Source organism: Ranitomeya variabilis, chromosome 4 (assembly GCF_051348905.1).
Source record: "Ranitomeya variabilis isolate aRanVar5 chromosome 4, aRanVar5.hap1, whole genome shotgun sequence".
Classification (NCBI taxonomy): Eukaryota; Metazoa; Chordata; class Amphibia; order Anura; family Dendrobatidae; genus Ranitomeya; species Ranitomeya variabilis.
This window is the reverse complement of record NC_135235.1, coordinates 319,504,209-319,518,393: the sequence shown is the minus strand read 5'-3', so window position 1 is coordinate 319,518,393 and position 14,185 is coordinate 319,504,209. Positions and strand designations below refer to the sequence as shown.

At 47.6% G+C, this 14,185-nt stretch overlaps 1 protein-coding gene across 1 annotated transcript in view; it reads left to right on the top strand.

The window, feature by feature from the left end:
• Positions 1-14,185, top strand: part of TECTA (tectorin alpha) — a 182,801-nt gene that overhangs the window by 58,941 nt on the left and 109,675 nt on the right. The gene's annotated exons all lie outside the window — the stretch shown is intronic.

Here is a 14,185-nt window from a genome sequence, read left to right as displayed (position 1 = left end):
GCCATCCCAGCCCTCCACCAGCATGTCAAAGACCGCATACTCCATGCACTGAGGGAATCAGTCAGTAGAAAGGTTCACCTCACAACTGATGCATGGACCAGTAGGCATGGTCAGGGACGTTACGTGTCCACCACGGCACACTGGGTTAATGTGGTGGATGCAGGGTCCACAGGGGACAGCCACAGTGGGACAGTTCTGCCTAGTCCATGGTCTAGGAAACAGTTGACTGTAGGCGTTCGCCACCCCTCCTCCTCCTCCTCCTCCTCTTCCAGCCGAAGCGAAACCTCATCCACAGAGCGCAGTCGCACGACCACTCCATCCGCAGCTGCCAGTGTTGCACATGAGGTGTCCCATTATGGAACAGCTAGTGGTAAGCGTCAGCAGGCTGTGTTGGAAATGAAGTGCTTGGGCGACAACAGACACACTGCAGAAGTTCTGGCCGAGTTCTTGCAGCAAGAAACTCAGTCATGGCTGGGCAGTGTACATCTTGAGGCAGGCAAGGTAGTCAGTGATAACAGAAGGAATTTTATGGCTGCCATAGCCCTTTCAGAACTGAAACACATACCTTGCCTGGCTCACACCTTGAACCTGGTGGTGCAGTGCTTCCTGAAAAGTTATCCGGGGTTACCAGCCCTGCTCCTCAAGGTGCAACGACTTTGCTCTCACATCCACCGTTCGCCCGTACACTCCAGCCGTATGCAGAACCATCAGCGATCGTTGAAGCTTCCCCAGCACCGCCTTATAATCGATGTTGCAACAAGGTGGAACTCTACACTGCACATGCTTCAGAGGCTGTGCGGACAGAGGCGTGCGGTCATGTATTTGTGGGAGGATACACATACACGGGCAGGCAGTTGGATGGCAGACATGGAGTTGTCTGCTGTGCAGTGGTCGAAGCTCCAAGACCTCTGTCAAGTCCTTCAGTGTTTTGAGGAATGCACACGACTGGTCAGTGCGGACGACGCCATCATAAGCATGAGCATTCCACTAATGCGTCTGCTGATGCAAAGTTTGACGCACATTAAGGAGCAGGCATCTGCAGCCGAGGAGGAGGGAAGCCTTGATGACAGTCAGCCATTGTCTGCTCAGGGAAGTCTCGGGGACGAGGTTGCGGATGAAGAGGAGGAGGAGGAAGATGGGGATGATTATTTATGGGAGGAGGAAGCATGTCAGGGGGGAATAGAAAGTGTTGGTGGTGCAAGGTCAGGTACAGGTTTTTTGCGGGAGACAAGTGATGTGGATTTGCCAGAAAGTGCTCCTCAACCCAGCACAAGCATTGATTTGACACCTGGAACACTGGCCCAGTGGCGCCGACTGCCGGAGATCCCACCACGCATGCGCACCATCGCGGTGGCCATTTTAGATAAGGGAAGGTGTCCGGGCAACAGCATAGGACAAGCGGCAGCTCATATGGACCTAAAGACCAAACGGTAAGTCATGCACGGTGTACTTACGAGAACTAAACTAACTACACTGCTAAACGAATGCTCTGTTGTATACAAGCAGTGTATATACATATAAAAGAACATATATCCAATTACACAAAGAGGTATAAAGTGATAGTATGACATATAATTGCAGCCAAAAAGGAGATTAATTTCTTTCTCATCATGATGTAAAAGTCCCCATACGATGGCAGCTCCAGGTGTCAAGGATAATTCCTCCCATGTATAATTGTTAGACATCTCTTGAGATGATGCACCGAGCACGAAAGTGTAGATGTAGACAGATGAAACACAATAAATAGATGACAGACCAATCACTAAAGAAAAAAGTAGTAAAACAACAAAATTAATACCACATACACTAATAATAAAAACACATATAGAGAAAGAGGATTACTGTAAAACACTTCTCAAAGGAATGGAACAAAGGACAACTTCTCATTCAGGCCATTGGGGGCCATTGTCCCCAATGACACTATCCATCGACACTCAATTTGTGATAGTGTCTTTTTAAGGTTGCAACCCCTGATGCCAGAGTGGACCTTATCAATGCCACGTACCGTGAGTGCCCGTGGGTTGCAGTCATGATATGCCCTAAAATGCCTTGGTAGTGTTTTCAATTCCAAGACATCGGTCACCTCCTTAGCTGCCACAATGTCCCTGACATGCTCACGGACCCTGACACGGAGTTCACGTGAGGTAAGACCCACGTAAATCAAATCACATGTACAAGTGGCATAGTAGACCACATAAGTGGTGCTACAAGAGATGTAGCTGGTGATCCTGTACTCCCTACCCCCACCTGCCGCCGAGAACGTGGTAGCCCGCACAATATTTCTGCATGCTTTGCAGGATCCGCATGGATAACAGCCCCACCTTGGTGGTCCTGCTCCAAAGATTCTTGGAGGGGCTGGGCTGTAGTGGCTCCTCACCAGCTGATCTTTGATACTCCTCCCCCTCCTGGCCGTCATAAGAGGACGGTCGGGCAGAATTTTATTTAGGGTGGGTTCTGTTTTTAACACAGGCCAGTGTCTCTGCAGAACCTCCCTGATGTCGTCCCATTTGTTATTAAATGGGGAGATAAATCTCAAGGGTTGATCCCTTTGTTGAGGGACAGACACAGGAGGTCCGCAGAGTAACCGATCTCTGGGAGTGCCTCTAGCTCGAAGATATCCCCTTTTAATGGACCTCCTACTGTACCCCCGATCCCGGAAGCGACAGGAAAGGTCCCGAGCCTGGCACTCAAAGACCTCATCCGTGGAACAAATCCGTTTCATACGAAGAAACTGGCCAATCGGTATGGCACGTATTGTAGATCTAGTATGTGCTGAGGTAGAATGTAACAGAGCATTGACTGATGTTTCTTTTCTGAATACATCAGTCTGTATCTCCCCATCTGTACATCTACAAATTTTGATGTCCAAGAAATCTATATTATCCACAGCTACCCTATATGTAAGGCGGATGTTACGATTATTATGATTTAGTCCACGGATGAAGTCCAAGAGGCCACACTCAGGACCCTGCCAAATCAACAACACGTCATCGATATACCGATACCAGCACTGCACATGGGAAGCGGCGGATGCGCCCCCGCCAAAAACCTCCCTCTCCCAAAAACCGAGAAAGAGGTTAGCGTACGAGGGCGCACACGCCGCGCCCATGGCAGTGCCGCGGTTCTGTAAATAATATCGATCTTTGAACGTGAAAAAGTTATGAGTCAATACGAATTGTAGTAGCTCCAGGGTCAGGGTGCACATCAGGGTGTCCATATTACTGCTGCGTAAGAAGAACTCCACAGCCTCCAGACCATCCGTATGTTTAATACAAGTATACAAAGACTCGACGTCAATCGTCGCAAATACCATGTCGGGTTCCAGTGTAAGGCCGTTGAGTTTCCTCAGGACGTCCGTAGTGTCCCTGACATGGGAGGGGAGCGACTCCACCAATGGATGTAGATAATATTCAATAAACTTACAAACAGGGTCACATAATCCTCCCATGCCAGAAACAATCGGACGCCCCGGGGGTTCCAACGGATCTTTGTGAATCTTCGGCAGCAGGTAGAAGGTAGGAGTCACAGGATATTGCACCATTAAGCCTTCAAACACTCTTTTAGATATAATCCCCCGTGTCAGGGCCCGATCTAAAATTTCAAATAAAATACCGGAGTAGCCAGATACTGGATTGGCAGTCAGAAGTGTATACGCCTCCGGATCTCGGAGCTGGCGAAAGGCTTCCCTTTCATACTTCACCGTAGGCCAGACTACTACATTCCCTCCCTTGTCTGCCGGCTTAATCACGACATCGTGCATCGACCCCAATTCTTTAAGGGCCCTGCGTTGTACAAATGTCAAATTATCGCCCCTCCTATCACTTGGAATTTTTTAAAAATCCTCCAATACCAATTTGTTGAAAATATCAATCTGGGGGCACAAAGAAAAGGGAGGGAATGTGGTGCATCTCGGTGCAACGGAAGCAGGGAAGATACCTGTAGCTGGTGAGTCGTTTTCTGCTGCAAGCCCCTCCAGAGCCTCCAACGCCTCTTGTTCCAAGGAAGTATCAGGGTTAAACGTGTCAAAAGGTTTCGCATGCAGTTTTCGTAAGATGACCTTCCTTAAAAAAAGTTGTGTGTCTTTCATAGCTGTAAAGTAATTGAAATTGTTAGTGGGGACAAAAGTTAACCCTAAACCTAGAACCTGTATCTGATCCTCAGACAACACTCGTTCAGACAGGTTTATTACCTCCAGACTATTTGTTGGTTTAGATTTTTTCTCCCGAGATTGGGGTGGAGTAAAGCGACGCTTATTCTTTCCTTTATAGTTTCCAGGTTTACCCAGTCCCAATCTCTCATTGAGGGTATTACTGGAGTGACTTGTACCCACTGGTTCTTCATCCATAGATGAAGCGGATGAGAAAGAATTGCGGTGAACCGGAGGTTTAGTCTGAATGGACTGTTTCTTCCTCCATCTGTACACCTGACCATTCTTATAGTCCAATACATCACGATGATACTTTTTGGTCTTTGATGCAACAATATCTTTCTCCCACTTTTGGAAATCTCCCTCTAATTCCTCATTTAATTTTGTTTTAGCAGCCACCGACAGGGTGCTAACAAGTTCCTCCTGAATGGTACTGATCTCGTTCTCTACTTCTTGTAAGGAGGTCGAGTTTGATTTCACCAACAACTCCATGTACCCTCTAGAGCAATTCGATGATAATTCCTCCCATTGTTTTCTAAGGAGCTCATCAGCCATGGTGAATGACGGGAATACTTGAATCCGCAACCCTCTCGGGATTAGGCCTTTACTAATATAGCGTTCTAAGAAGGCCTTATTCCACCAAAGACGTGTTTTTTTATTTAATAAAAATTTAAGTTTTGTAACAGAATCCTCTGCTTCTCTGGATTTAAAAACCACACATGAGTCATCACCAAAGACCTCATCCAGTTTAGTGAGCCACTTTTGTTCACGGTCTCTATGATCCATGCGATCGGTAGGAGAGGCTGTGAAAATACACAGTAAAAATATTAACACTTTACAAAAACCGAATCTATGGACGTGACATATACTCGAACAATCCCTGTGACAGGGAGTGCCCATAGCACTCCTACACGGGAAACGGGGGGCAAAACTCCCCAAATGCAATGATCCTATCAACTACCAAGAGCCTGTTGCCCCATATAAACTCATGACACTTATTGCTGAACAAGTGTAAATTTATTAATGAATGACATTCATAAATATCAAATACATATAATAACAGAATGGATGAGGACAAGGTGAATAACTCAAAAGGACAACCAGCCACGTAGGAATATACACATAATATAGTAAGGGTTTTTTGAATGTAAGTAGCCCAAGCAATTTATGTCACCCAAGCAGTAAAATATACTGCTGGGTGTAAATAAGAGGGGAGCCGAGGAAAGGCAAAGATATCTGAAAAGAGTAGCAGCAAATAGCATATACTATGCCTATCCCAATCACTCCTAAGTACCTCTAATATTGCAGCAATGCCCATAAAGTGCACAAGTGATTAAAGGCCATAGCATCTATTGGGCTTACCCATGTGTGTTCCAATGTGGTCGGTGTCCAGCAGGAAGCCCCGACGCGCGTTTCGCGTGATGTGCTTCTTCGGGGGGCTGTGTGGAAACTAAATGTGTGATGGTTAAATAGGTGCATGCCGCTGTCACGGCCAATTAACACGCGACCTATGCGGCGCATGCGGGAGGGACCCCACGCCAGACACGCGCCTCCACCGGCAATCACAGCGGCGCACAGAAAGGGAGAAAAGCTCCCGTGACGTCAAAGAACTGCGCGACGCTGTTAAATGATGCCCTAGGAGGCGCCGACTGCCGGAGATCCCACCACGCATGCGCACCATCGCGGCGGCCATTTTAGATAAGGGAAGGTGTCCGGGCAACAGCATAGGACAAGCGGCAGCTCATATGGACCTAAAGACCAAACGGTAAGTCATGTACGGTGTACTTACGAGAACTAAACTAACTACACTGCTATGTCAATTCAAAGTGACAGGAGACAACATTTGTCCAGTATGGTTCCTAACTATTTTTCCTCCCTTATCGATGTTCTCCCTCACACTTCATTCCCCTTTGATTACTGGGCATCTAAAATAGACACCTGGCCTGAATTGGCAGAATATGCATTACAGGAGCTCGCTTGCCCAGCTGCTAGTGTGCAATCAGAAAGAGTATTCAGTGCTGCTGGTTCAATACTGACCGAAAAAAGGACTCGTCTGGCTACCCAAAATGTTGATGATCTAACTTTCATTAAAATGAACAAATCATGGATTTCTAATTATTTTGCTCCACCTTTCCCTGCTGACACCTAGCTTTCCTGTAAAAAGGTCTTGCTTTTGGACTCGTCTTACTGACTGCTCCAATTTCTCCATTTGCAGCTGCTGTATGTCCACCATAGGCCATTTTTACACCTCCCTAAATGGGCTGACTCCCCCCACGGGGCCGTGGGCACCACTTGGCGCAAGCACCCGTGCGAGTGCCGTTTGGCTGAACAGGTGGGTGTGCCCACTTTTGGGCGACGGCACTGGCACAGGGTCCCTCATAGTACAATGAAGTGTCTCTGGCGGTGGTGGTGCGCACCCAATGTCGGACACACCGTTGTAACATGAGGGGCCCTGGGCCAGTACCGCCGCCCACGAGAGAGTGTCCCCCCCCCCAGCTCAAACTGTGCTCTGCCACTTGCAAAATTACCTCTCACTGCTCCACCACTGTTTAGTCTGTGCTGTTAAATCCTTCAATGGCACTGCCAATACCAATTTGTTGACATGATTGTTGATAGTAAAAATATTCAGGGGCCCTGCCCTACATTTACACCAGTTAATACTTTGCGCCAACTACCACTGTCTGCAAGTCAGCAGAGGAGCCCACCCCTGTACCTAGGTATGCCACCAGTTTATTTGTGAATTATTTTTTTTTGCCAGACATTAACCTCACTTTATTATTTTGGCCTACTAACTGTGTCAGACACTCCTAACAGTTCTCCTCCACTGAACAAAGCTAGGCCGCCTGCGTACTCCTGTAACCTATTTTTAACTGCATTTTGCCTATTACGTTTTTGGGCCTACTAACTGTGTCTGCCCCTCGGTGCAATCGTCCTCCGCTGACCACACTAATGCTGCCTGTGTACCCCTGTAGCCTAATTTAAACTGCATAGAGCCTGCTTTTTTATTTTAGGCCTAGGAAGTCTGTCTGCGGTCCCCCCTTGCAATCGTCCTCCGCTGACCACACCAATGCTGCCTGTGTACCCCTGTAGCCTAATTTAAACTGCATAGAGCCTGCTTTTTTATTTTAGACCTAGGAAGTCTGTCAGCGGTCCCCCCTTGCAATCGTCCTCCGCTGACCACACCAATGCTGCCTGTGTACCCCTGTAGCCTAATTTAAACTGCATAGAGCCTGCTTTTTTATTTTAAGCCTAGGAAGTCTGTCTGCGGTCCCTCCTTGCAGTCGTCCTCCGCTGAACACACCAATGCTGCCTGTGTACCCCTGTAGCCTAATTTAAACTGCATAGAGCCTGCTTTTTTATTTTAGGCCTAGGAAGTCTGTCTGCAGTCCCTCCTTGCAATCGTCCTCCGCTGAACACACCAATGCTGCCTGTGTACACCTGTAACCAATTTAAAACTGCATAGAGCCAACTTTTTTATTTAACACATACTACCTTTGTCTGTCTGCGCCACTCAATACCGCTGTCCTCCACTGAAAAAGCTGAGCTTCAATCTTCAGGCTTTCGGCCTGTATTTAGAATTTAAAACTGCATTTTGGCTACTAGTTTGGGTGGGCCTAGTAACGGTGTCTGCCGCTCCTGGGAATGCTCCTGGTTTTCTTGAGCTTCAATCTTCAGGCTTTCGGCCTGTATTTAGAATGTTAAACTGCATTTGGGCTACTACTTTGGGTGGGCCTAGTAACGGTGTCTGCCGCTCCTGGGTTTTCTCCTGTTTGGTTTTCTTGAGCTTCAATCTTCAGGCTTTCGGCCTGTATTTAGAATGTTAAACTGCATTTGGGCTACTAGTTTGGGTGGGCCTAGTAACGGTGTCTGCCGCTCCTGGGTTTTCTCCTGTTTGGTTTTCCTGAGCTTAAGTCTTCAGGCTTTCGGCCTGTATTTAGAATGTTAAACTGCATTTGGGCTACTAGTTTGGGTGGGCCTAGTAACGGTGTCTGCCGCTCCTGGGTTTTCTCCTGTTTGGTTTTTTTGAGCTTCAATCTTCAGGCTTTCGGCCTGTATTTAGAATGTTAAACTGCATTTGGGCTACTAGTTTGGGTGGGCCTAGTAACGGTGTCTGCCGCTCCTGGGTTTTCTCCTGTTTGGTTTTCCTGAGCTTAAGTCTTCAGGCTTTCGGCCTGTATTTAGAATGTTAAACTGCATTTGGGCTACTACTTTGGGTGGGCCTAGTAACGGTGTCTGCCACTCCTGGGTTTTCTCCTGTTTGGTTTTCCTGAGCTTCAATATTCAGGCTTTCGGCCTGTATTTAGAATGTTAAACTGCATTTAGGCTACTAGTTTGGGTGGGCCTAGTAACGGTGTCTGCCACTCCTGGGTTTTTCTCCTGTTTGGTTTTCTTGAGCTTCAATCTTCAGGCTTTCGGCCTGTATTTAGAATGTTAAACTGCATTTGGGCTACTAGTTTGGGTGGGCCTAGTAACGGTGTCTGCCGCTCCTGGGTTTTCTCCTGTTTGGTTTTCCTGAGCTTCAATCTTCAGGCTTTCGGCCTGTATTTAGAATGTTAAACTGCATTTGGGCTACTAGTTTGGGTGGGCCTAGTAACGGTGTCTGCCGCTCCTGGGTTTTCTCCTGTTTGGTTTTCTTGAGCTTCAATCTTCAGGCTTTCGGCCTGTATTTAGAATGTTAAACTGCATTTGGGCTACTACTTTGGGTGGGCCTAGTAACGGTGTCTGCCGCTCCTGAGTCTTCTCCTGTTTGGTTTTCCTGAGCTTCAATCTTCAGGCTTTCGGCCTGTATTTAGAATGTTAAACTGCATTTGGGCTACTAGTTTGGGTGGGCCTAGTAACGGTGTCTGCCGCTCCTGGGTTTTCTCCTGTTTGGTTTTCTTGAGCTTTAATCTTCAGGCTTTCGGCCTGTATTTAGAATGTTAAACTGCATTTGGGCTACTAGTTTGGTTGGGGCCTACTAACGGTGTCTGCCGCTCCAAGGTGTTCTCCAGGTTTACTTGCCTGAGCTTCAATCATCAGGCTCTCATTAAGTAGTTGTTAATATAACACTGCAGTGGGCCTACTACTTTGGTTGGGCCCTAGTAACGGTGTCTGCCACTCCTTGCTTGTCTCCTCCACTGAATAAAGCTTAGCTTCAATCTTCAGGCTTTCGGCCTATAGGGAATTTTAAACTGCATTTGGGCTACTTGTTTGGTTGGGCCCTAGTAAAGGTGTCTGCCACTCCTTGCTTGTCTCCTCCACTGAATAAAGCTTAGCTTCAATCTTCAGGCTTTCGGCCTATAGGGAATTTTAAACTGCATTTGGCCTACTACTTTGGTTGGCCCTAGTAACGGTGTCTGCCGCACCTTGGTGTTGTCCGGTGTTATTTTCCTGAACTTCAATCTTCAGGCTTTCGGCCTATATTTTTAATATTACACTGCATTGGGCCTACTAGTGTTGTTGGGCCCTACTAACGGTTTCTGCTGCTCCTGGGTTTTCTACTCCACTGAACAAAGCAATGCCGCCTGGTTAGTCCTGTTACCAATTTTGAACTGCATTTAGCCCACTTTATTATTTGGGCCTATATCTGTGTTTCCTCCTCATCCTGCCCATTGCCCAGCCAGTGCTAGATGAGTCTTGTGGTACATTGACCCAGACCACTACATTCCCCTTGCACGCTACACAGCCACAATCTGACCCTGCTGAAAGTCAGGTTCCCCTTCCCGCATACTATACCACCTTACACAGGGACAAAGAGGAAGGTGCAGATGAAAGTGCAGGTTCCTTCATCAGGTGGGGGGGCATACTCATTGGCGACGTCACTGGCACAGGGCCCCTCATAGTACGCAAAAGTGTCGCTGCCGGTGGGAGGCGCCCCCGCCGTGCAAACACACCGCCGTACTTTGAGGGGCCCTGTGCCAGTGCCAATGCGAATGAGTGGGCCCCCCCTGCTTGCTCAGGATCACAGCACTTGCAAAGTTGAAATACTTACCTCTCACTTCTCCACCGCCGTGACGTAGTCCACGTTTCCTGGGCCCACTAAAAACTTGAACCAGCCCTACCCCCCACAACTTTAGCCAAATGACCCCCAATTTCCAATGCCTAACTATTATTATAAAGTAAATTAAGATTGACAAGCTTCAGTAACAAGAATGGATGTTTTTGCCATTAAAATGGGCAATGTAGGTGTTTTCCTGGCCTCCACTCACTGCCAACTATGCTTCCCCATTGACTTGCATTGGGTTTCGTGTTTCGGTCGATCCCCGACTTTTGGCGATAATCGGACGATTTCACTCGACTCGACTTTTGACAAAGTCGGGTTTCGCTCAACCTGACTCGATCCTAAAAAAGTGAAAGTCGCTCAACCCTAGTAACTACAGTAGGAGAGTAGGCTGCAAGAGCACGCAAACTGTCAGGCAATAGCTACTGGAAGGGCATGGCTGGCAAGAGAGTTGACTTTGACGATGGCTGTGACACAGAGACTGTTTCAAGGTACAGCAGAAAGTGTAAAGCTATGTACACACGTTGCAGAATTGCCGCGGAAATTTCCACGGCAATTCTGCAACTCCCTGCCACGGGTATAACGCATGCAGAATTCGCATGCGTTTTACCGCTAAACACTAGTGTTTTGCAAGCGTAATTAGCTTGCAGAATGCTAGTGTTTTCCAAGCGATCTGTAACATCACTTGGAAAACTGATTGACAGGTTGGTCACACTTGTCAAGCATAGTGTTTGACAAGTGTGACCAACTTTTACTATTGATGCTGGCTATGCAGCATCAATGGTAAAAAGATCTAATGTTAAAAATAATGAAAAAAAAAAAAAAGTTATTCTCCCCTTCCGACGGCCCCCGATCTCCTCAGCGGCACTCCCGACTGTTTCCGTTCCCAGGGATGCATTGCGCAAAGGACCTTTCTGAAGTCACGGTCACCGCGACGTCATCCCAGGTCCTTCGTGCAATGCATCCCTGGGAACGGAATCGGCCGCATGCACCGCTGAGAGGCGGGAGGACTCCGGGGCCATCGGAAGGTAAGTATATCAATATTTTTTATTTTAATTCTTTTTTTTAACAGAAATATGGTTCCCAAAGGCCTGGAGGAGAGTCTCCTCTCCTCCAGACCCGGGTACCACCGCATATGATCCGCTTACTTCCCGCATGGTCGGCATAGCCCCATGCAGAAAGTAAGTGGATCAATGCATTCCTATGTGTGCCGAATCGCTGCGGTTCCGCACAAAGAATGAGCATGCTGCATATTTTTCCGTGGCGGAATCGCATTGCGGAAAAATACGCAGCATTAGCACAGTATTGCGGAATCCCATTGAATTCAATGGACTGTGTTGTCCATGCGTTTTCCCCACGATTTCGAAAAACGTGGCAAAAACACATGCAATCCTCAATGTGTGCACATAGCCTAAGGGTATTGTAGTGCAGCGGTGTCCACGCTGTGCAGCGATGAGGCAGTGACCCAAGCAAGTGTAATGCCTGCCAGGGCTGTGGGGTATTCAGTACCGAGTCCGGCACTTAAAGGGGATGTGTCACAGCGGCGGCGGCCTGGTCCGTAGCCCTGGGCGCCCAAGTAAAATGGAAAGGTCTTTAAATGGGTTTGAATAAAGTTTGTGTTCGTGACGCCACCTGTGGTATTCGGTCAGGGTGACCAACGCTGCATAAAGGGGTTTTCTCGGGTGATGTTGTGGCAGCAGAGATGGTATGGCTTCCCACAGGTGAAGCTGGGTCCCCAGGGCTCCCGGTGTATAGATTGAGATGGTGAATGTTGTAGCAAGAAACGAAGGACACAGGTTTGCAGTCTCTTTACCTGGATTACTGGAGAATTCAGACAGTCACAGTCCAGGGTACCGAATCACAGGTGTCAAATGTCCGGCCAGCTTGGAAGCGAGTTGGGAGTCCCCCTTACCAGGTGGGGTTAGAAGCCTTCCCTCTAGTGCTGTGGTGTAGTCCCTTGCTGCCTTAAGCCTCTCACAAGGTCCTCACGTTTTCTCTGTCGTCCAGGTTGGTAGGACACTAACTCGTATAACACGTGGCTCGAGCCTTTTTACAGGATCTCTATCACGACATGGGCTCTCTGTGCCGCTGTGTCTTCAGGTTTCAATGGTGGACAGGTGACTTGTAATCCAGCTGTCCTGATGGTTTCTGCTGTGAGACGTGGAGTCCCTCACAACCCCGGTGTTCCGGCTACCGGTGTCTGCACTCAGCAGGGAGGTAGTCCAGTTGCAGCTAACTCCCCAGTTCTTCACTCTCCTGCGCTCTGCTTCCCCTACACGCTCACTACAATCTGTTCTGCTTTCTCTTCTCTTTTTCCAGGAGCTGCAGCACCTCTCGTGGCTGCACGGCCCCTCTCTTTCCTCTCTGTCTCAGACTGCTCCAGTCTGCTGTCTGGCACTCACTAACTGAACTGAACTCCCTCACTTCCCCTCCAGACCAGAATATATATAGGGGAGCCAACCACAAGCTGGATCAGAGCTCCCCCTTCTGGCCTGGAATATGAACATATTGCATGCTTGTGATTACCTGCCAAAAGAGATCCTTCCTCGCTTCCAAACGTAACATCACTCTCCCTGGGAGGTAAGCAATGCCACTGTAACAACCAGGAACCTGGGGTGTTACACAAGTTCAAAACAAAACGTGTTTAATGTCCAAAACTCACACAGTGCACAGCACGCTGTATCCTCCGGATCACAGCCGGGAAAACACAAGACAGTCCGGGTTCGGTTGCCGTGAGCATCGACACTGCCTTGTACGCAGGGATGCCAGACCCTTTGGCTCCTCTTGACCCTCTGTTGCCTCACACAGAGAGTGCTCTGCAGACCAACTGCTCTGTCTGCTCGCAAGACCAAAACTGACACACCTAAAACCCTTCCTGCAGGTTTTTTTTTTCCTTTCCGCCACTCTGTGGCCACGGGCCACTTATAAGATCTGAGCTGGAGGAAACGGTCCCATACCGGGTTTTCCTGAACAAGCTCCTTGATAAAAAATAACTTGACCAGGTTCAAACTCACTTATATTCTTCCTTGTGACTGACAGGCAACTTGCTGTGAGCACAAGGCTCTCCAACGATCTAATACGCTTCTGAGCACATCCTGGGGGACACATAACAACCCTCACATATGACACCGGACACTGCCTCACAATATGTGCACACATCTTTTTCCAGCGGTTCCACCACCTAAACCACCTCAAAAAGTGCCAAAGAAATGCGTAAAGAAATAAACATATGCACTGCAATTTAAGATGACTTGCTGTGCATATCTGTAATCTTTTGAGAGTCTTTTAACAGCTGTAGGTTTTCAAAGTGACCTGACCATTCTTGAGATGGCTTTTGCATAGAAGTCGCCCACTATTTATTGCATACAAGTTAAAAAATAAATGTTGGTGTCGCCATTAAAAAAGCCTGGAAAGTTGTCAGAAAAGATGCTTCAGGAAAAATAGAGTCGGCATTTTCAAGACGCATCTTCTGCTTGCAAAACTTATTGGATGCGACGGCAAATAAATAATGTTGTAGGCCTATACCCTGAAGAAACATAGTGCTGAAGAAAGAGTGCCATCAGACTGTTGTAACGAAGGTTATTCCAAAGTAAGGGAGAAGTTACTAAAGCAGAATGTGCCAGCAGGGCCTGTGCAAAGTGACATGAGCACTAGCATCGTTGTGCCCACCATTGTTATCTATACAAACTATACGTCTCTGCTCAAAATAACCTATTAGTTCTGCTGAACCTGTTATATCAAGCTCTTTGGCTTGTTGATGTGAAGGTCAGAATTTAGCAATAGCAATACGAATCAATGGCTTCTTCTTTCTATCAAGTGTTGACAATTCAGACTGGTGGAGGGGGGAGTAAGGGTATGCACACAGGACAACTTTTAAACCCAAGTGAACCATCAGGCTTTCATGCAGAAGACACTTCAGGAAACCACTGGCAGTGTTTGTTCTAAAGGTTCTTTTTGGAGTCTTTCTGGACATTTTTTGAGGCATTTTTGTTTAACTTTTATGTATTTCAATAGGACCAGGGGAAAAGGGTTTGATGGTATGTACATTTCCCTTAGGT